Source organism: Rhinatrema bivittatum, chromosome 8 (genome assembly GCF_901001135.1).
Source record: "Rhinatrema bivittatum chromosome 8, aRhiBiv1.1, whole genome shotgun sequence".
Classification (NCBI taxonomy): Eukaryota; Metazoa; Chordata; class Amphibia; order Gymnophiona; family Rhinatrematidae; genus Rhinatrema; species Rhinatrema bivittatum.
Genome location: NC_042622.1, coordinates 44,426,318 through 44,448,017, shown reverse-complemented (window position 1 = coordinate 44,448,017; position 21,700 = coordinate 44,426,318). Strand labels below are relative to the sequence as shown.

The 21,700-nt window shown below is 44.2% G+C and overlaps 1 protein-coding gene across 4 annotated transcripts in view; it reads right to left on the bottom strand.

Annotated features, from left to right (window-relative positions):
• The window catches only part of BPIFB2 (BPI fold containing family B member 2), an 84,536-nt gene extending 74,675 nt beyond the window's left edge, over positions 1-9,861 (bottom strand). For 2 of the 4 annotated variants that reach the window (XM_029612623.1, XM_029612625.1), the window contains exon 1: positions 9,457-9,861. The gene's annotated coding sequence lies outside the window, so the exon portion shown is untranslated. The remainder of the gene's footprint in view (positions 1-9,456) is intronic. The other 2 variants (XM_029612624.1, XM_029612626.1) reach the window with 1 other exon arrangement.
• Positions 9,862-21,700: the final 11,839 nt, after the last annotated feature.

The following is a 21,700-nucleotide window of genomic DNA, read 5'->3' as shown; positions in this document are numbered from 1 at the left end:
CCTTCCTGCCCTTGCCTTCTCTCTGATTGCCTTTGGACTTTGACCTCTGCTTTCGATTCTGATGCCGCCTGTTTTCTGCCTGCCCTGACCTCTTCTTTGGATACTGACACCACCTGATCTCCACCTGCCCAGATTCCTACCTGGTTACTGATGCCGCCTGCCCTGATTCTGAAGCTGCGTGATCTCTGCCCGCCCTGACCTTGGCCTGGCTATTGATTCTGCTTGATCACTTTCCACGGGACCCTCGCCTAAGTCCTGCTGGCTTCAGAACCCAATGGCTCAACGTGCAGTGGAAGAGGTTGGTACAGATAAAGCCCTAATTTCTGTCCCTGTCTGAGTGAGTCTGCCTATTGTCAGTTGGGGCATAGCTGCAGGGGTGGTTCTATAATGAGGCAGGGTGAGGCGGCTGCTTAAGGCGGCAGAATTTTGAGGCAGCAAATGTCTCTCTCAGAACACTGTTGGAGTGTCGGCCTCACACTGCCTGCGCCTGCCTATCCGGAATTCCCGCTAAAACACACAGGAAATTGTCTGGATGTTCAAGTCCTGCTCTGCCTACAGGCTACAGACTGCAGCATGCATGTGAGCAGGGGTGGGCCAATCGGGTAATCACCCAGTGCACCAGCCAATAGGGCACTAGTTGCCTCCTTCAGAATCCGATGGCGAAAGAGGGAGCAGGCTGCGGGACAGCCCACTGGAGTCCAACCTGCCGGTGGCTGAAGAAGGCAAGAGCTTGCAGGATCATCGGCAGAGTCCAACCTGCCGGTGGCTGAAGAAGGCAAGAGCTTGCAGGATCATCGGCAGAGTCCAAACTGCTGGTGGCTGAAGAAGGCAGGAGCTTGCAGGGCAGGGCCGCTGCCAGAGTCCAAACCGCCAGAGGATGAAGTTAGGAGGAGGCCGCCGGTGGAGTCCAAACCATGGTGGCTGAAGATGGCAGAAAGCTGCAGGGCTGCCGGCAGAGTCCAAATTGCCATTGGCTGAAGATGGCAGGAGGCAGCAAGGCCGACATGCAAGGTGCGACAAAAGTGAATTAAATTAGAGATCATTGCGGAGGCCAGTAAGTGTATGTGAGAGCTTGTGTGTATGGCAGAGGAGGGTGGGCGAAAGCATGTGAGAGCTTGTGTGTGGGGGAGTGCATGTGAGAGCTTCTCTGTGTGTGTATTGGGAGCTTGTGTGTGTGAGATCATGAGAGAGTGAGAGCTTGTGTCCGTGTGTTAGAGATCATGTGTGAGTGAGAGCTTGTGTGTGTATGAAACAGCTTGTAAGAGAGAGGTAGCATGTGTGCTGGGGGGAGAGAGGAAGAGAAGAAAGATAGAAGAGTGAAGAATCAGAAAGAGAAGAGACTGTGATAAAGGAATTAGAAGACCAACATGGGGAAAGTGAAAAAAGAGACCAGGACCAAATGATTGGAAACATAAGATCAGACAACAAAGGTAAAAAAAAAAATGTTGAATTTTTAGCAATTATGATATGCCATCTTTGGGAATGTGAATTATTATATTTTTTGTATTTTGCTCTTTCTTTAAAGTTCCACTGTTCAGTCTGGTTTCTTAGGATTTCTATTTTTGTTTTCTCTACACGTTTCTGTTTCTAATTTGCAGTCCCTTATTTCTGTATTAGGTAAGGGATAGTCTGTGTTCTGCCTGTATATGACTAAGGTATAGTTTCTCTATAGAGATTTGTAGCCATCCAGGTTGTTCTGTTTGGTCAATAGATGGTATATTAGTGTTCCAGGTTGGGGTAATATGTGTATTGCTGCCTTTTCCTGGATAATGTTGCTGCTGTTTAAATCCTGAGAATTAATGCTGTGATTGTATGGTATGGCAAAGTTCTAGATATCTTTTTTTTGCAGGTGTTTGAGTTACTTTGTTGCACTAGTGGTGGACCTTTGGCCCAAGGTGGGGTTGAAGTTATCCGTAGGGCAAGCCCCACGGGTCCCCACCATCAGGAAGCGGAGCTGACTAGGAAACGGAGGCCAACTGGAGCTTCGCCAATACCAGCCCTCGTTCCCCGCAGGTTGAGCCCTTGGGTGCTAGGGCCAGCTGGTCATAGGTGGGCCTCCGTGTAATGACTCCCAGTAGATGAGATACAAGAGTGCCGAGGACCAGCAGAGGTATCAAGGGACCAATGTAGATCTGGACGAGGCAAGGATCCAGAGACCTGGACGCCAAAAGTAACAGGGCGGAGACAGGTGGCGCCTAGGTAATAGAAGGCCGAAGCCTGAAAGGCCAAGGCCATGGAGATACTGAAGGCATAGTCAAAGGCAGGCTGATGTCAGGGCAGGCAGCTGAGCAAGACAAGGTACAGAGTTTAAGAGAGCATGGGTCACAGCCAGAAGGTCAATCCTAAACGGGGTCCAACGTAGCAAGGGTCAAAGCCAAAGGTCAATCCTGAGCGAGGTCCAATGTAGCAAGGGTCAAAGCCAGAGAGTCAATCCTGAGCATGGTCCAATGTAGCAAGGATCAAAGTCAGAAGGTCAATCCAGAGCATGATAAAACATAGCGAGGGTCAAAGCCAGAGGGTCAATCCAGAGCATGGTCCAATGTAACAAGGGTCAAAGCCAAAGGTCAATCCTGAGCATGGTCCAATGTAGCAAGGGTCAAAGCCAAAGGTCAGTCCAGCAAGACAAGGAAGGGACCAAGGTACGGGTCAGGATCTGGAACCAGGAATGGAGTCAGGCTCTGGAACTAGGAACGGAGCCAGGATCTGGAACCAGGAATGAAGGGCAATGAGCACATGAACAAATGTGGAGACCTGTTGCCAAGGCAAGGAACTAGTGGCAGGTCCTGCCTTATAGAGCAGGGCCTGATGATGTCAGCATCCAGGGGAGTGGGCTAGTTTCTCGCCGCGGCCCCTTTAAAGGTGTGAGAGGCGTGCACATGTGCCTAAGCCAGAGCCCACAGGAAGCTGGATGACGGCATCTCCCCATGGCACATGCGGGGAGACCTGCCAAAAGCTGAGGAAGTCCGCGGAGGAGCCAGGAATTGCCGAGGAGGCAGCAGGTGTTCGGGGGCATAGATGGCTGCCCACAGCCATGAGCGAGGATGGTTCAGATCCGGGAGCAGAGCTGCAAGGGTGAATAGGCCCGGTTGTGGGCCTACCATGGACGGGACACCAACATACTTCACAAAATATTTGGCAGAGGAGGGAATTTGTTTTGTTGAGATGACACCAGAATTTGAAAAAAATATATATATATGAACCGTCCTAATTCTGTTCTGCACCTATTCTTATGATTATGAATATTGCTGTTTTATTGTAGTTATGATGATCTCTGCCTTTTTGGAGAGAGGATTCATGAAAGAATACTTGGATATATGCTTTATTAAATGACTGGATCTGATTATGTTTTATGTTCTTTGTTTACTTTTTACATGATATTCTACTTGTTTATTTATAAAGTGCAATAAATATAAAATAAGTTAATATATGTTAATAAAGATTTTTTTTACTGTTGGTATGTGCTTGAAATAAGGAGTTAACATTTTTTTAAGTTCACACATGATGCATAATAGCTGTTGCAAACTACATAGAAATCCATTGTCAGATGCACTCTAAGGGCCGGATTTTCAAAAGGTTGCACGTGCCGGGCCTATTTTAAAAAGGCCCGGCGACGCATGTAAGTCCCGGGGCTTGCAAAAAAGGATGGGGAGGGGGCATGGCCAGAGGTAGGGGGGAAAGGACGAGGAGGTAGAGGAAGGGAAGGTGGGTGTGGGGTAGGGAAGTTTCTCCAAGGCCGCTCTGATTTCAGAGCAGCCTGGGAGGGAAAGGGGGAAGGCAGCACGGCTCGGAGCGGAGTCGGTGCGCGCAAGGTACACAATTATGCACCCCCTTGCATGTGCGCCGACCCCTGATTTTATAACATGCACGCGCATGTTATAAACTCGGGCGTACATGTGCATGCACCAGGTAGCATGCGCACATGTACGGTGCGCGCGCTCCTTTTAAAATCTACCCCTAAGGCATTATTTATCCACTAGTACTACCCATTCATGTTAATCTTGAGCCTACCAAAAAAAAACAGTTCTGGTTTCTTCACTGGAAAGAGAAAGAGATAGACAGCTTGCATATATGTATGAGAGAGAGCGAGGCCTGCATGTTTGTGTGAAAGTCTGTATTTGTATATGAGAGAGAGAGAGAGTTAGCCTGCATGTGTGTATGTGAGAGCCTGTGTGCATATATGAGAGAGAGCCAGCATGTTTAAGAGAGAGAGAGTCTTCAAGTATAAGAGAGAGAGAGCCTTCATGTGTAAAAGAGAATGCGAGTTTGCATATATGTGTGTGAAAGTCTGCATGTGTATGAGAGTTAGTGTGTGAGAGAGCATGAGTGTGAGGGAGAGAATGGTAGTGAGTGTGAGAGAGAATGAAGTGTGAGTGGCTCCCCCCAATCCACAAAAACTCAGGCTGATTGGAAATCAAGAGTTCCCAAGTATGGACAGCAGGGGCTTTTTTAAAATCCTTGTTAATTTTAATTATTGGGTATTATTTGATATATGTGCTGTTTTGAAATGTTTTATTGGTGCTTGGGAAATTTTTAAAAAATGTATATGATTTTAATTAATAGAAGTTATTCTATTTATCAGTAGTTTGAAAATATTATTTTATTAGTATGGTTTTACTATTATACATGATGCTTTTGTTTCTTGATTTTATTTGTTTTATGAGGAATGATGATTCTGTTTTTCCATTGTTACACACAGAGTCTGGCTTCTTGGGGTTTCCATTTTAGTTTGTCTGTAATTTGTGATCCTTTATTCTGTATTTGGTGAGGGTATGTCTCTGCTCTGTGCATGTGACCAAGATTAGTAATTCTGCTAGCTTTTGGTCTGTGTACGGATCTATAGCAATTGGGTTTGTTTTGTTTACCTGGTAGGTGGTGTATTGGTATTCTGGGACCGGTATTCTGGGCAGGTGGGGGGGGGGGAGGGGGCACCATCTCCTCCCTTAACTCAGGTAGCAGATTGCTTTGAGCCACCCTTGCCCAGCTGGTTCACTAACTGGGCAGCACCAATCCCACTATAGCTGAAGGACTCTCGCTCCATGACAGTTACTTGAAAAAAGGTGTTAAAGATCTTTTATAAGTACAACATTTTTCAGCTTCATGTTTTGAATTTTTCTCATTATTTTTGGTGTCAATTCTTTGAAATACTTGTCTACCAGTGATATCTACACACATAGTGGGCCAGATTTTCAAAAGGTTGCGTGCATAAATCCAGAGGGCTTACGCGTGCTGGACCTATTTTAAAAAGGCCCGGCAGCACGCGTAAAGTTCTGGAAAGTGTGTAAGTCCCAGGGATTTACAAAAGGGGTGGTCCGGGAGCGGGGCAGGGCCAGAGGCCTCCGTCAGAGCAGCCATTGCAGCTCTGTCGGAGGATCACATGCTGGCAGTTAGCCGGCACGCACAACTTGCGCCTACCTGGAGGCAGGAGCAAAAGGTAAAATAAAGGTCGGGGGGGGGTGTTAGAGTAGGGCTGGGGGGGAGGAGTGGGAAGGGAACGGGGGAAGGGAACGGGGGAAGGCAGTGCAGCTCAGTGCGCGCAAGGTGCATAATTGTGCACCCCCTTGCGCGCGTCAACCCAGGATTTTATAACATGTGCATGTTATAAAATCTACCTCAATGATTTTAATTTTTTCTCTATATTTTTTCTTCTGGCTTTGCATTCTCGTTTATAAAATTCTCATGGTAATGATTTTCACTGCACAATATTGTTTCTGATTTATTTCTGTGATATTAATAGGTGGTCTCTTTATACAGGTTATGGCCTTGTTGATCTTACTTATCTTGCTTTATACTTTGGGTGTCAGATTTAACTTAGTCTTTCCTTATCCTGGACCAGAACATATGTATCCATCTCTACCCAGGACAGGAACGCAACTGACATCTCCACCATTTTTTTTCCTCTCTCCTTCCTTTCCTGCCTCCATGACTGTCTTACATTGCTCTCATTCTCCTATGTTGTACCCTTATCATTCACTGGTATCTTAGCAGTTACTTCCTCCCATTGCTCTGGCTATTTCAGCTCCTCTGTTCTAGAGCTCCATAGCTGTTCCAGACCCTGTCTTTAGGAATGCCTCTATGAATCTCATCTTTTCTCTTTTTCACATCCTGCATCAATCCTCAGTTGTTTCACTTACATACTTCTTTGCTTTGTGAAACCCCCACTTACAAGAGACAGAGGTTTGAGCATGCAACCATTTGAGTGAACTGCAGCAGAGGAAAAAACAAAAAGGAACAATACAGTTATGTAACTTGAGCCGTCAGCCCAAGAAACCCAAAATACCCCTTACTGTGAAGGTGCTTAACTGACCATGGAATAGATGAGTCACAGATTCAGGTAGAGGATTTGTATATCTCAGCCTTCTGAACTTCTGCTGGCAATTTTGTAGGAAATATCAGTAAAAGGTCAAAGGATTGAAACTCCTAAATTACAGAACTATGACTGGGAAAGGGATTTTATCTATCTATCTATTTATTTATTTATTTATTTATTTATTTAACAGTTTTTCTATACCGACATTAATAGGCACATCATATCGGTTTACATTAAAACTCTAGGTGGAAAATACAAAGAACAGGAGCGGCAGAATGGGATAACAAGAGGAACATGTGCAACAAGGTGCTGCAATTACTGTAGGCTATTTATAAGGGCCTAAAGGATAAATAGGGGGCAACATGTTAACATAATAACTTCACAGGGGACCTTTTCTCTCTGCGCTTACCTCCCGAGCACCATTCCTCTCGGGTTTGTATAACTGGTAAAGAAATTTCTCAGCCTTGTAACTAAGCAATTATCTTTTTATTAAGTAACAGTAGGAAATAAGAAATACAGTCGATTCTCAGGAGTAGTTTGAGACAGTTCCAATAATGACTTGTCCCAGAATCTACTCAAATTATACATGGCATACAGCTTTCTTATATACAATCATTGACAGCAAAGTGCTTTACTATTTTTTTCTTTTCCGGGACTTCCATATAAGAGATGGAAAAATACTGAATCTTCTCTAAAACTATGGCTAATGTTACAGGTTGCCAAGTGTCTTATCTGAGATATACTTTTTCTGTTCACTGGCTTCTTGGCCTTGAACTGCTCATGTTTCTCACAGAAATGCCTGTTTTTCACTTGTGCTCCATTTTTGCTGAATTAGTCTTTTTTATTATTTATTTTTTTAGCCATTCTATCTTCATTCCCCTCTTGAAGAATTATAGCTAATAATTCTTCATACCTGATGGCTCGTATCCAGCTGTCTTAGGTTGCCCAGTATCACCAATCCTAGTGATAGGAGACCCAGATCTTACCCGTCATAGCCCAGTATACTATTCTTACCATCGGTTTTACATAAGGGATTCAGTTTCAAGAACACGTGGTTCAGCGTATAGAGTAGGCACGTAGTTATTCTGAGAGACCATAATCTTGGCAGTATAAAGCATCTTAGGGCGAAGTTGTTGCAGGCATGAGCAAATGCACGGGAGACAGAAACATAACAGTAGGCATAAGGCAAGGAATCCAATAGCAAAGCCGACTAGGCCTTGCAGGTGAATGGCCAAACTAGAGAACCAGGAAGAGAAAGAATCCCACCAAGATATAGACAACCCTCCTTTAAAATCACTAACTTGAAGTCTAGCTAAATCGTGTATCTTTTGCATAGCGTTACATACAATGTCAAAACGAATTACCACAACTGTATAACATTCTGAACTATTTAACACAGTGCATAAGCCACCTTGAGCAGCAAGCATATAATCTAAGCCATGTCAATTATATGTAGAAACTATGGTAAGTTCATCAACAGTTTGCTGTAAAGCTCTTAAAGCAATTCCTAGCTCATGCGTCACTTCATGTAACACAGATTGTAATCGTCTAATAGCCATACCTAATTCAGCAGTACAAAGACAAATGGGAAAGATGGGAAAGAACTTTCTTACCGCAGAAGTAACTCTAGTATTTATAACACTTTAAACTCAGGGAAAGGCTGAAGAAGATAGAAAAAGTAAAAAAAAGTATGTTTTGTTTTTTTTCACTTCTAACAACTAGTATAAGAGATGAGGCTCTTCCTGTGCTATAGCCTAACCAAGGGTTAACTTGGATTCTCAGCTCTCGAAGGAGGATGGGAATGGGAGCGTAAAACTGAAACTGCAGTTTAGGAATCTGTCCTTGTGCTAATCTACTGTTCCATTCATGCAGAAATACTTCACAAACTAATATTATTCCCGTAATTTGCACTCACACTTCTGATACTGTGCTTGAATTGCTGAGGCTTATACCTTAGTCATTGGATCAGGGTATTGGGCTGGGGTAGGACTAGCTTGATCTGGATCCCATTCTTGGGGTGCGGGGCTTCCCTGTCTTGGTAAGGCAGACTACGGCAGTCGCATATCAAATTAGGGTTTCTTTTCAGTAGGGATGACCAAACGGGGGTAGCGGGCCATGGCATATTTTGGCTGCCTAACCTTATCAGGCAGAGTCTGCAAGAACATGTGACAAAAGATAGATTACTAATTAGGTTTTGTAAATGATTCGAAATGGCAATCCATTCAGTAGCAAGGAGGATCGCTCATTTACATTAATAATCCATGGGGCCACAAATTTGTAAGATTGCTCTTTGGTTGTCACATAATTTTTTTGACTTTAAAACCAAGGTGAAGGCAATTAAATGTGATGTGGCACTAGTGGACATTCTAACTTTCTTAGCTCTAGTACGAAGTGCCACAGGAGTACTAAGATCCTCTGCCATTGTCACAGAACATTCTTTAATCGTTTTATCAAGTTTCTTTAAACACCTGTCCTGATATTTCTATCTTTTCTCTATATCTTGTTCACGATACTCCTCTGTCTCAGCCCTGGTGTGCCCTGCAGTTCAGGAGGACTCATCAGTCTTAACTTCCAATTCTAATTTAGAGTCAGACTGTTTTGGAGCTGTGAAAGTAGGCTCATAAGACTTTTTCTGGGTCTGAACAGCGGGGTAGGCTGAAACATAAGGGGGAGGGGGAGCAGTAGGGGCTGGAATCTCTGTTAGTGTGAGTGTCTGGGTGCTGGCATGCATTTCAAATAAATTGTAGTCTTAATAAACCAACTATGTATTTGCCTATGAAAATTCAATTTTGAGTCATTATCTGAATACTTATGTTGAATATATGCCATAATCTGGGAAAGGTGGCTATCGTCAAATGAGCCTTCTTCTGGCCAGACAAGAAAAGCGTCATTTGTAGCCCATCCAGTCCACTTGTTATGACACTTATAAATTTGCTTCTCATTAGGACGGTGATAACTCACCACCTGTGCTATGGGTGTAGACTGATGACCCTCTGGTGTGGAAATGAAAGCTTTCTTACAAAACTGCCGCATTCTTATCAATAGAAAAAGATAGGAAATTCACAAAATAAAAAGAACAACAAAACTATAACTAACACACACAAATTTAGTACAAAAATATAAAAGGTTAAAAAAAAGCTGTGACTCACCCCAGTGATGGAAGGTACAAGTTCAATCGCTTACCAATGTCTCATCAGCAATCTTATCAGGGTCCGTGAGTTCAGCTGACCGCCTTGTGCTGGACTCCTGGCTTACAGCGCTCCTGGCTCGGGCTCGCCAGAAATGTTCATCTGCAGGGAAGGTGTCTCCAGGTAAAAGTCCTTCACAGGGGACCTTTTCTCTCTGCGCTTACCTCCCGAGGACCATTCCTCTCGGGTTTGTATAACTGGTAAAGAAATTTCTCAGCCTTGTAACTAAGCAATTATCTTTTTATTAAGTAACAGTAGGAAATAAGAGACAGTTTAAGAATGCGAGAAATGCAGTCAGTTCTCAGGAGTAGATTGAGACAGTTCCAACAATGACTTGCCCCAGAATCTACTCAAATTATACATGGCATACAGCTTTCTTATATACAATCATTGACGGCAAAGTGCTTTACTATTTTTTTTCTTTTCCGGGACTTCCATATAAGAGATGGAAAAATACTGAATCTTCTCTAAAACTATGGCTAATGTTACAGGTTGCCAAGTGTCTTATCTGAGAGATACTTTTTCTGTTCACTGGCTTCTTGGCCTTGGGCTGCTCATGTTTCTCCCAGAAATGCCTGTTTTTCACTTGTGCTCCATTTTTGCTGAATTGGTCTTTTTTATTATTTATTTTTTTAGCCATTCTATCTTCACCAGGCAGGATAGAGGGGCATGCACATGGTCTCTCTCTCTCTCTCACTCTCTCACACACACCACCCCCACCCCCAGAAGGGTATGGATACCAGTGGCAGTCCATGAGGTGGAGTCAGATCCCCCAGGAGGGCGTGGACCCAAGCTGAAGTCTGGGAGGCAGAGTCAGATCACCCAGAAGGGTATGGACCCCAGTGGCAGTCCATGAGGTGGAGTCAGATCCCCCAGGAGGGTGTGGATCCCAGGGGCAGTCCAGGTTGCGGAGATATTGTTACCAGTGTTTATAAAAAAAAAAGCACTGATAGAAACACCTTGCTACATTTTCAAAGTGCACATCCGTTACCTTTGAAAACCAGTTTACCTTTCTCACAATTTTTAAGATATAAAAGAAATTGTTCAAATAATGAGATTTACAGGCAGCAATCGACACAACTAAGCACAGATTTAAGGAAAAGAGGTTATCCGAAAAAAAAGTATAAGCAGTGGTTTTAAGAGAGCTCTTTATTATGATAGGGAAGCTTTATTATCCCCTCAATCTAAAAATGAAGTCAGCAATATGGTCACTTGTATCACCAGATACTCAGCTATGTCCAAGAAAATTACACAGAGTATGCGTAAACATTGGCATTTGATTCAAATGATTCCTGGTTTTGAAGAACTGGAATTTAGGGCGGCATTCTCGAGAGGAAAAAACTTGAAAGACATTTTATGTCCATCAACTTTCAGGGATAAAGAACACAGTTTATGGGGAGATTTTACAAGGCCACTATAAATGTGGCCATTGTAAGATTTGCAATCAAACTATTGAAACAAAGAAATACACGTGTTCACAGACTGGCTTTACATATAAGCTTCAACATTTTACCACATGTCAAACTAATTTTGTTGTTTACATAATCGTCTGTCTGTGCAACAAAATATATATAGGTCAAACTAAGAGAAATTTAAGTTCTTGTATTAGTGAACATAAGAGCTGCTTAAAAAATAAAAGATTGACAGCACCGATTGTAGAGCACTGTATTTCTAAAGATCATAAAATACAAGAATTGCGTTGGTTTGCAATTGACCATATACTTTCAGATTTAAGAGGTGGTAATCGGGAGAGAATTTTGTATCGGCGTGAACAAGAATGGATTTACAAACTCCGCTCTGAAGAGCCTAATGGACTTAACAGCAAAATCAAGTGGACAAGTTTGATTCACTAGTCACTCTATATAATTCCATTGTTCATTCTTTTGACGTTTATGACATCAATCAATATACCAGCAGAAAGATGCATTTGATTCTTTGGGTTAAAGAAGATTCAATTAACTAAAAAACGCTTTACGTAAGCACGTTTCACGTTCAGACATGATTCTAAATTGGTCACTTTTCAAAGTTGAGGAGAACTTTAAAAGCCGTAGCAATGTTTGCTGGCTCAATTGAGCCCGATTTTCTCAAAGGTTGAGAGAGAAGCGTGAGAACAGACCATATACAAAATGATTCTTATATGTTACAGATATTAATGATTAATATTACTGTTGTGCTCATTGCATTATTTCACAGAACCCGCCCTGAGGAAGCGGTGATGTGCGGCACTGACTTGTTACAGCAAAGAAAAAATCGCAACAAGTTTCAGATAAGTGCTTTGGTGGTTACTTGTAGCACAGACTTGTTGACAAAACAGGAACATTGCAACAAGTTTAGAATTTTGCCTTTTAGTTATGTCGGGCAGGTTTCAGTTTCAAATATTTTTCTGAAACTACAACACATTTCATTCAGAAGCCAGAAGATATAAAGATTTAGGGCTTACAATGAGAGCATAAGTCGCTGGATAATATCGCTGTCATATAACATCGTTGTTAGTTGCCGTCCTATCGGCATTTTGCTCAACCGGACAATATAAGACTTTTGGCACCATTTCCTGAAGGGAGTGGGAGAAAAATCTGTGGATGTTATAAAGTGTGATACAACTCTGTCACAACTCGCCGAGATACTGGTGTTTTTTTCAGATGGGATATCCTGCAACATAAAGACTTAAAAACAGTCTGGAATAATTGCATTTTTATTTTAACTCAAAAAACAGGAGACAATAAAGACCAGTGATTGAACTTACTAGTTTGACAATTAGAGGTCATTTAGACCCCTTTTACACCAGTTCTGAGGTTTTTGTCTCTGAATCATAAATATTTACAAAAATTAAAAATTAAAATTTGCATGCATTCTGAATAAAGTTAAATTTTAACAGCGATTAAAAAATGAGGTAAGTTATGATCTTTTCAGACAGTTAGCTTTGTATGAACTTTAATTGGATACTAACTGTTCCCTTTTGTGCATTGGGGCTTTGCCTCCTTACCAAATATTTTACTGTTTCCAGCTTCCCAGGTGTTGGCCATTCCCCCAGTTTTTGGAATTGGTCTGTGCTCGCCTGTTTAAACTGGAGTTGAGGATGCTCAAAGCATGATTGGATGTAGCTTTTGGTTAAAATGGAAGATTTTGTTATTGGTGGATCCCAGTAGGCCCAGCCTGCACCAGTGGAACAAGCACAGATAATTGCTCTGCTCGACCTCTCCCAGACCTAGAGGGAACTGCCTTAGCACGAGAGAGAGCAGAAGAGAGGAATTTTGGCTTTTCAGAGAGTTGCAGTGGGTTTTTTTTGTCCTGCTCCCAGCTCAGGAGGGCTGCCACCCCTGCCTGAGGGGAAAGAACAGGGGTTCCTGTGCTTTGTGTCCTGTCTAGACAGAGTTTTAATGGTCCCGTCCTTTGTAAATGGCAGTGGTACTTCCCTGTGCTCTGAGAAAGTGGGGCCTGTATCTTCCCAGGAAGAAGCTGATTTTTTTCTTGGGAAGGAAGGAAATATTTTTCCACCACCATCTCCTTGCCTGTTTTGGAAAAGAGAGAAAGACTTAATTTTCTATCCCATCCCAGAGCTCAGAGGCTGCAAGGTGGATAAGGGAGCAGGGGTTATCATTCTACTACTATGTTAATGGGATGGGTGAAGAAGTGTTCCTATTTTTGCCTGGATCTTATTTTTAAAGTTGTAGTAAACTTTATTTTTTAAACACCACTCCATGCCTCTGCCTGTTTTCTTCAAGTTAAGATCCAGCCTGCTGAGAACTGCTAATGTGAGAGGTTGAACAGAGAAGTGAAAGACTATACAGATTTCCCATCCCCACTGGTTGGACTCTGGCTTCCCAACGGCTGACTACTGCAGAGAAAGGGATGAGGAGAGTGAGACGTCCAGAACAATAACTTTGACCCTGGGACTATTGTAACCACTGCATTAGGGTCAGAAACCAAGAGGAGGTTACACAAATATTCACATAAATCCAAGCAAGCTTTATTTTTTTTTTTTCATAAAAAGCCTGCCAGATTTATTGCAGATTTTCATTAGTCTAATACATTTGAGTAAAATATTGGCATATCCAAACCATGATTTGAAATGGGTTGAAAGAGATTCTTTCATCTCTTTCTCACAGCATCCAGAGGAGACAAAATTCAGCATGTCTTCCTGAAAGATGTCTTCCAGCTTGGTTGCATTGCTTGACAAGGAGACCAAAAATATTGCAAGGGGTTGTTCAGCAAAGGTATGAAAGAATCAATTTTTAAAATGTATGCAGACCTTCTAGGCCAATAAGTGATTTGTCCCTATTAGCTCTGGAAGCAAATTTTCAAAGGAAAACTCCCTGCTGATTTCCCTTTGAAAACTCTGGTGCGGGTGATATGGCAGGTATTTCAGCACCTGCAGACTTTGCACCTGCTTTGCAAAAGGTGCAAAGTTGGTGCCATGAATCATGCGTGAAGATTTTAAAATAAAATCCCCCTTGTTCCTTATTGATCTCCCTGCTCTGGCTCTGTGTTGCAGCATCTCTAAAAGTACTCACTCCATGAAACAAAGCAGATACTTTTACCTCCTTGAAGGGGTTGGGTGGGGTGTGATTTTCAATGGAAAAATGTTTATCCAGGTAACTGCATAGCTACCAGATAAAACTGCTCAAAAATTGTTCTCTAAAGAAATTGTCATGGCTGGATGGATACCACAGCAGCCCCACTCATAATTAAATATAATATTATAAACATAAAATAGCAAACATCTCATCACACAATGGCCTCAACTTAGGAGTGTCTATCCGATGAAAGAATGCCAACCCTGGATGCAAATATCCATCAACTCTGTTTAATTATTTCAATGACCATGACAAGTTAAATTCAGTAATCTTAATTAATGCGTTTCTCCCTTTTTTTAATCCCATGAGTCTACAGAAGAGCTTTCTAAAAGGATGTGCAGAATAGACTACTGCATTGCTTAGGGCCATATACATAGGCAGTATATAAATATTAATAAATACAAATACAAAAACGTTATACAAAGGGAATTTACTTTTGGCTTATCCTTGTTATTCTTGTGACTAGTAGATAACCGGGTTTTCTGCTCATGATCCTTTTTGATTTGAATCCAGAAAGACTTTCCAGGATTCAGCTAGGAAAATTCAGCCATAGTTTCCATAGTTTTTTGTGAATGAAAAAGAGAGAGAGAGAAAACATAAGAGAAGGCATAAACTTGTCCGATTCCAGCCTTTCTTAAAACACATCTTTATTATAGCTTCACAATTGTGCAACAATAGACTGTCTTCCCTTCAGAACAGTGTGCTTAGTTAGGTTGCACTGGAAGTGGACCCTTGGCCCGAGGTGGAGTTGACGCTACCCACACGGCAAGCCCTACGGGTCCCCACCGTTGGTAGGCAGAGCTAGCTGAGTGACGGAGGCCAGCTCGAGCTTCGACAATACCAGCCCTCATTCCCCACAGGTTGAGCCCTTTGGGTGCCGGGGCTGGCTGGTCTTAGGTGGCCTCTGTCCGAGGACTCCCAGAGTACGATGTTGGAATCAACCAGAGGTCAGCAGTGGTAGCTGGAAGAAGAAAAGGAGTCCAGATGAGGCAGGGTTCCAGAGACCTGAGTGCCAATGGAGTACGGGAGGCAAGACATGTGGCGCCGAGTTGTAGAAGGCCGAAACCTGAAAGGCCAAGTCCAGGGTAGAACCAGTAGAGGCATTGGAGAGCAGGCTGTGGTCGGGACAGGTGTTCAAATGAGCTAGGGTCAAAACCAGGAGTCAGTCTGAGAATGGTCAGGCAAAGCAGGGGTCAAGCCAGAAGTCAATCCGAAGGTAGAGGACAAGGACCGAGTACAGGAGCAGGAACCAGGAACGTAGACAGGAACAGGAACCAGGAATGTGCACACAACAAGCATGGAGACCTGTTGCCAAGGCAAGAAGCACTGGCTGGGCCCGGCCTTATATACCGGGACCCAGTGACGTCATCATCTAGGGCCACGGGGTGGATTCCCGCCGCGGCCCCTTTAAAATTAAGCAGGTGCGCGTGCGCCTAAGGGGCGGCATGGCACTGGATGACGGCGTCACCCCGCAGACCACGTAGGGAGGCCTGCCGCGGAGCTGGAGAGTCTGCGGAGGAGCCGGGGATGATTGAGGAAGCTCGGGTGTGCAGGCGGCTGCCCACAGCGTGAGGAAGGTTGAATCGGGAGCAGGAGCTGGCAGTCGGGGGTAAGTGAGCCTGGACATGGGCCTGCCGCGGGCAGCACACGCAACAAGTTACTCACAGTTCAGCTTCATCTCAGCTCAGTGTTTGGACAGCAATATTTTACTGGAGCTGCCTTCCTCCTGGAGACCTGGGCCTCGTCTACTGATCCTAGTTAGGCTTTTATTCCCCAGTTTCTGGTCACACCCTCTGAGCTCCCTCTGGCTCGCATGATCCCACCCACAGAGCATATTCTCCTTAGGGGTTTTAAGTTGGACCAGGCATCTACCCTGGTCCTGCACAGGTAAATGACAGGAACACTAGGGGCACTATCTCACATATCCCTGCCCTCAGCTTGGACCCGTTGAGCCAAGAGTTCCTACTTCCTCCTGGATCCCACAGTAGAGTCCAAGACACCCCATTTCCCTTCCTCTGGCTTCCCACCAGCTAAGCTTAGGAATGGGGACCTAGTGACATGCTCACCCCGATCTCTTAGGGTTACCCTCAACAGCATCATGACCACCACCCAGTATGCCATTTGTGCAGTGCTCATCCCCAATCCTTTAACGGAGTCCTTTGCTGGCTCCGGGTCTGAATTCCACCCCGATGGGGCTTTATGAACTGACTAGGGAACCATAAGTGCTGGTTCCTCTATAACTAGCTATGCCCACTTCCTGGAAACTGGTAACTCTGATGTAGAGTAACTCTGATGTAGAGCCCCTCTATATCCTCAGTTGCTGGAGTCTCCGCAGCACCTCCCTCTTGGTTCTCCATAGTTTCTTCCTCTGTAGACTCTGCAGGAACTCCCCATGGGCTCTCTGCAGTTTTGACCTCCATGATCACTGCAGCTCCTTCCATTGGGGTCTCTGTAGCATCACCCTCTGGACTTTCTGCCATGCTTCTCATTTGGCACCTCATGTCCTCTCTCGCCGGACCTCTCATGCCCTTCCTCACTGGGCTTCTCATGGGAGTTGGCTCTCAGCACCCGGCAGCAATGGGTACCTTACGGTGTCTTTCTCAGAACCTCCTTCTGGCCTATTTATGCTGCAGCCTATTGGTCACGCCATACTGCCTCCTCCTGGGCAGTCTGTGTTGCTCTCCCCATGGCTCTCTGTGACTCCTCTCTCAGGGTTCTTCACAGCCCCCTTCTCTGGGCTTCTCATGGGAGCAGTCTCTGGACACCCAGTAGTGTTGGACAACCTACAGGGTCTTCATCCTGACCCCCTGTAGTGACACTCAGCTTCTGGGCCTCCACTGACTTCTCTAAGGTAGCTTCCTCAGCACCCTGGCCATGTATGTTCCTCTCTAAACAGGAATCAACAAGAGCCTGGCTTGCTTCCAGGTTCTTTTTCTCTTGAGCTAAGGCATGCTGGTGCTTTATGAGGCTCTACTGTAACTTCCTCTGCCACTTCAGGAAACTCTAGAACAACACTTGCCAACTTTCTTCAGTCATGCTCTCAAACTGCTGCGTTCTGGTGCTGCAGTATCCTGACTGCTCCATTATAGAGTTCCTTTTGGCTGCACACCTTGACTTGCAGAGTGGCTTGCTTGCTGGAAGAGGGCCCCACCCTATTCCCATTCTCCGCATGCACAGCCCACTCTGGCAGCTTTCCCAAGGTCATACTCTGCACAGCACAGCCTTGCTGCACCAGTGTTTCTTCTTGTCTTTTTCAAGGCAAAAAACAAGGTAAAAAAAAAAAAGCCTGGATAACCAGCAATAACCAAATCACTTTTAATCCCTATCTACCTCCAGCTGAGCTTCTCTCGTTAGCTGGTACAAACCTACCATTTTCTGGCTGTTCCTGCAACCAGGCCCACTTACAGTTTTCTTTCTACCTGAAACTTTTAAACTTTGGGTTTTTTATTCAGTGTAGCTTCTGAGCCACACCCTTTCTCAAGCCACCATGCTTTGTGTACCCCAGCACTCTGTACTTTGTTTTAGAGCCTCAGGCCCCCTGTGTTCTGTATTTCATTTAGAACCACAGGTCCTCTTCACAACTCTCTATACTTCAACCAGATACATTTTATTTCTCTTCTATAAACTGTTTGGCCTCCAAACAGCTTCTGGCAGACCACACATACACCAAACTTTTCTTTGGAGGCTAGGTATTTCCTCTGCAATAGGTTTAGGGAAAAAATCCTATGCATGACATTATATGTGGGAACAAGTGGTGGTTTCCACAGGCCTTGAAGCATAAACTCATTTTTAAGCATATGAGTTGCATCGGTAATACCTGTGAAGACGCTCTGCTGATCCTACACTGGCTCGATCTCCATCACCGACTTGAAGATCTACATTTCTTTGCGATTGAGGTCCTTACCCCATATTCTTGGGGAGGTGATTTTGGTGAATGGTTAATTAAACGAAAACAATGGTGGATGTGTCACTTTCAACACTACTCACCCTACTTCCTCAACTGGGACATTCAATTATTTATCCTTTCTGGTTCTTCTTCCCTTTCCCCCTCTCCCCCTCTGCTTTCCCTCCCCTTCTCCTTTGACTTCCATTCCCTTCCCTCCTCTCCCCTTCCCCCACTTCTTTTTTACCCTTCCCCCTCCATTCCCCCTCCATTTCCCTTTCCTCCCCCTTCTTCCTCTCTTTTCTCCCACTTTCTTTAGTTCCCCTTTCCCCCTCTCCCCCCTCTGCTTTCCTTCTCCTTTGACTTCCATTCCCTTCCTTCCTCTCCCCTTCCCCCCCTTCTTTTTCCCCTTCCCCCTCCATTCCCCTTTCCTCCCCCTTCCTCCTCTCTTTTCTCTCACTTTCTTTAGTTCCCCTTTCTGCTTTTATAATATCATGACTGAGATTTCTCAATTTTGTTCCTTTTAGCCCAGTTTTTATTGATGCCTTTCTTTAGCCCCATGAGACTTTTTCCTTGGGCTTCCTTCTTTCACGTGTTTTCAGCGATTCCCACCCCTTATTTAAACACGGTAATGCCACCATTGAGAGGCCTTGCAGCGACGATATCTATTTACCTATTCAGGCAAGCTTCCTGCCCCCTCACTTCTTTCTCTCCAACAACTTTTTAAAAATTGTTAAACTTTTGCCCCTGTCCTCCCTTTCAACAGATGTCTCTTAATGCTGACTGTTTGCTTTGGAACCCGCCTCCCTTTTTTTTTTTATAATTTGAATAACCAGGTAAAAATGTCTTGTTTGCACAGACACCGATGGTGACTGCTTTAACATTTGCAGGTTGTGTTTTACTGTGCTCGGTAGGTTTTGTTTTTTGCCTACTGGTTCTGCTCCGTGATATTTTATATTATATATTATATTTTACGTATCCAACACGTTCAACCATCTTCACTGCAGTCCCCTTTTTTCCGCCCCCTTATAGATTACCCCTTCTCGGAAAACCTCCGCAAGGCTCCGTTATTCAATAGAGATGTGAATCGGAACCGGAATCGGTTCCGATTCCGGTTCTGATTCACATGTGGGTTTTTTTTCATCGGGCCTGATCGCAGTTTTGTTTATCGGCTGCACCCGAGCCGATAAACAAAAAACCCACCCCCGACCCTTTAAAATTAATCCCTTTGCTTCCTCCACCCTCCCGACCCCCCCCAAAAACATTTTACGGGTACCTGGTGGTCCAGTGGGGGTCCCGGGAGCGATCTCCCGCTCTTGGGCAATCAGCTGCCACTAATAAAAATGGCGCCGATGGCCTTTGCCCTTACCATGTGACAGGGTATCCGTGCCATTGGCCGGCCCCTGTCACATGGAGGGAGCACTGGATGGCCTCCGTTCCCTCCGAGGCCGCTCCGAAATCGGAGCGGCCTCGGAGGGAACTCTCTTTCACCCTCCCCTCACCTTCCCCTCCCTTCCTCTACCTAACCCACCCCCCCCAGCCCTATCTAAACCCCCCCTTACCTTTGTCCATAGATTTACGCCTGCGAGAAGCAGACGTAAATCTACGCGCGCCAGCAGACTGCTGGCACGCCGTCCTCCGACCCGGGGGCTGGTCCGGAGGCCTGAACCACGCCCCCGGGCCGGCGCCATGCCCCCGGTCCCACCCCCGAAACGCCGCGCCCCACCCCCGAAATGCAGCGTCATCGCATCCTGCCCCCCGACACGCCCCCGACACGCCCCCTTCCAAAAACCCCGGGACCTATGCGCGTCCCGGGGCTCTGTGCGTGCCGGCGGCCTATGGAAAATAGGCGCGCCGGCACGCAAGGCCCTGCTCGCGTAAATCCGGGCGGATTTACGCGAGCAAGGCTTTTAAAATCCGCCCGTTAGTTTCTGGGTACTTGCCAGGTTCTTATGGCCTGGCAAGTATGCTGGGCTTGTTGGACCCTTGGTCTGACCCAGTATGGCATGTTCTTATGTTCTCAGCCTCTGTCCCTCCCAACGCAGCCCATGTGGCAAAACATGGTCCATGTCGGGAGACCAAAACCTTCTTCCAACAATTTGTGAATAAAAGGTGGAAACGCTTAAATTACTCTTTTCTTCTTGTCATTTATTGATTTGCTCATCACAAGGATCTGTGAACATTTAGCGCTATACCATTTTTATTTTTGGTTATCACATTTGTTGATGTGACAAATAGACATATTACATCACCTTGTGCATTGAAAGGAATACATTTTAGTTAATCATTCTGGACAGTTTAATATCTCAAATTTGTCAATTAAAATAAATATCACACTATGCATGGAGCTTAAATTAAGCAGATTTGATATTGAAAAGGCAAATGGACCATTTCATGCAATGGAGTGTTTTATGGTACTGTATTTGCAGATTACACTTATACTATAAGAGGACATTTTTCAAATCACCCAGGTAAATTGTTCACCTGGTAAAATGTATTTTCTGGATATTGCCTTCCTTTGCTCATTTACAAGTAGAAACAGGCTTCCATTGCATGTGTTCTTTTAGCCAGACTGCAAAAGGATTTCCAAGAGGTGTACTTAAATTGTATGAAGAAAATAGAGCCATGTATGACATTCTCACTTGGCTGCCCACACAAAACAAACGATGCAAAGAACACTGGTGAAAAAAAAAAAGCTAAAAATTAAGGAAATAATTAATCCGGAGATGTAACATAAAATATTACAGAGAAAAACAGAATGATAGCTCTCAGTAGGTGAACACTTCTCAAAAGAAGACCATTCCCTTAACAACTTCACAATCACAGTATTTAAAGGGAATTTTAGAAGTGCACAAGAAAACATTTGAAATAAGGATGATCAAACATTTTGAAACATGCACAAAAAGACTTAAGGACATTGGCTCTCTAAACCCATTATCAGATAGAGGCCCTTTCAACTGCAAAATTTAATTGTTTCATCTCCTATGGCAGTCTCTCCCTTTTCCTTTTCCTTTGCTGTAATGGCACATGCATATAGCCTAAGACCTAGAAGACGATGCCGTACTATTTAAACACAGTTGATGAGAGGACAACCTTGGAAAGCTAGTCATAGATGTATTCATTTAGTCCAAATAAAAGGACACACCTATATCTTCTTTGTTGACCCTTACATCCACACAGCCAAGTAGATTAAGATAGCAACAACAATTCTTTCCCAACAGAGGGCAATATTCAAACTATCTGCATTGCTACAAAGTCCGCAGGTACCTTTTACTATGGGGGCAATAATCAAAATTACAAGTGTTAGTTCAAACTTTGCTTTGGGATTGCATTCATTGGAAATGTAACTCCTGTAATGGCTGAACCCGGATAGTAGTTCCAGAAGCCACATCTTAAATTTATATTTCAGATGAAATACTTCTATATTGTTACTGTGCGGGGGAAAAGATTTCTTTCAAGGCCCTTCACATTGCTATTAGTTTCTTCCATATTAAAGTCTTTGCAAACAAGTGGCTCCCTAAAACTGAACCCAGGGTACATAAAAAGTAAGTTAGAGCTTATCTGCACACAGTTCTCCATGGATAGCTTTATACATCTGAGTTCCAAGGCTCCCTGTGGGGGGAAGCTTAGCATCAAGACCCTTTTGCTATAGACACTGTATAAGCCCTTTTTCCTTCTCTGAAAACTGCACTGATAATAGTCACAGTCTCTTACATCCAAAAATCACACCGAGAAGCAATGTGGTTTC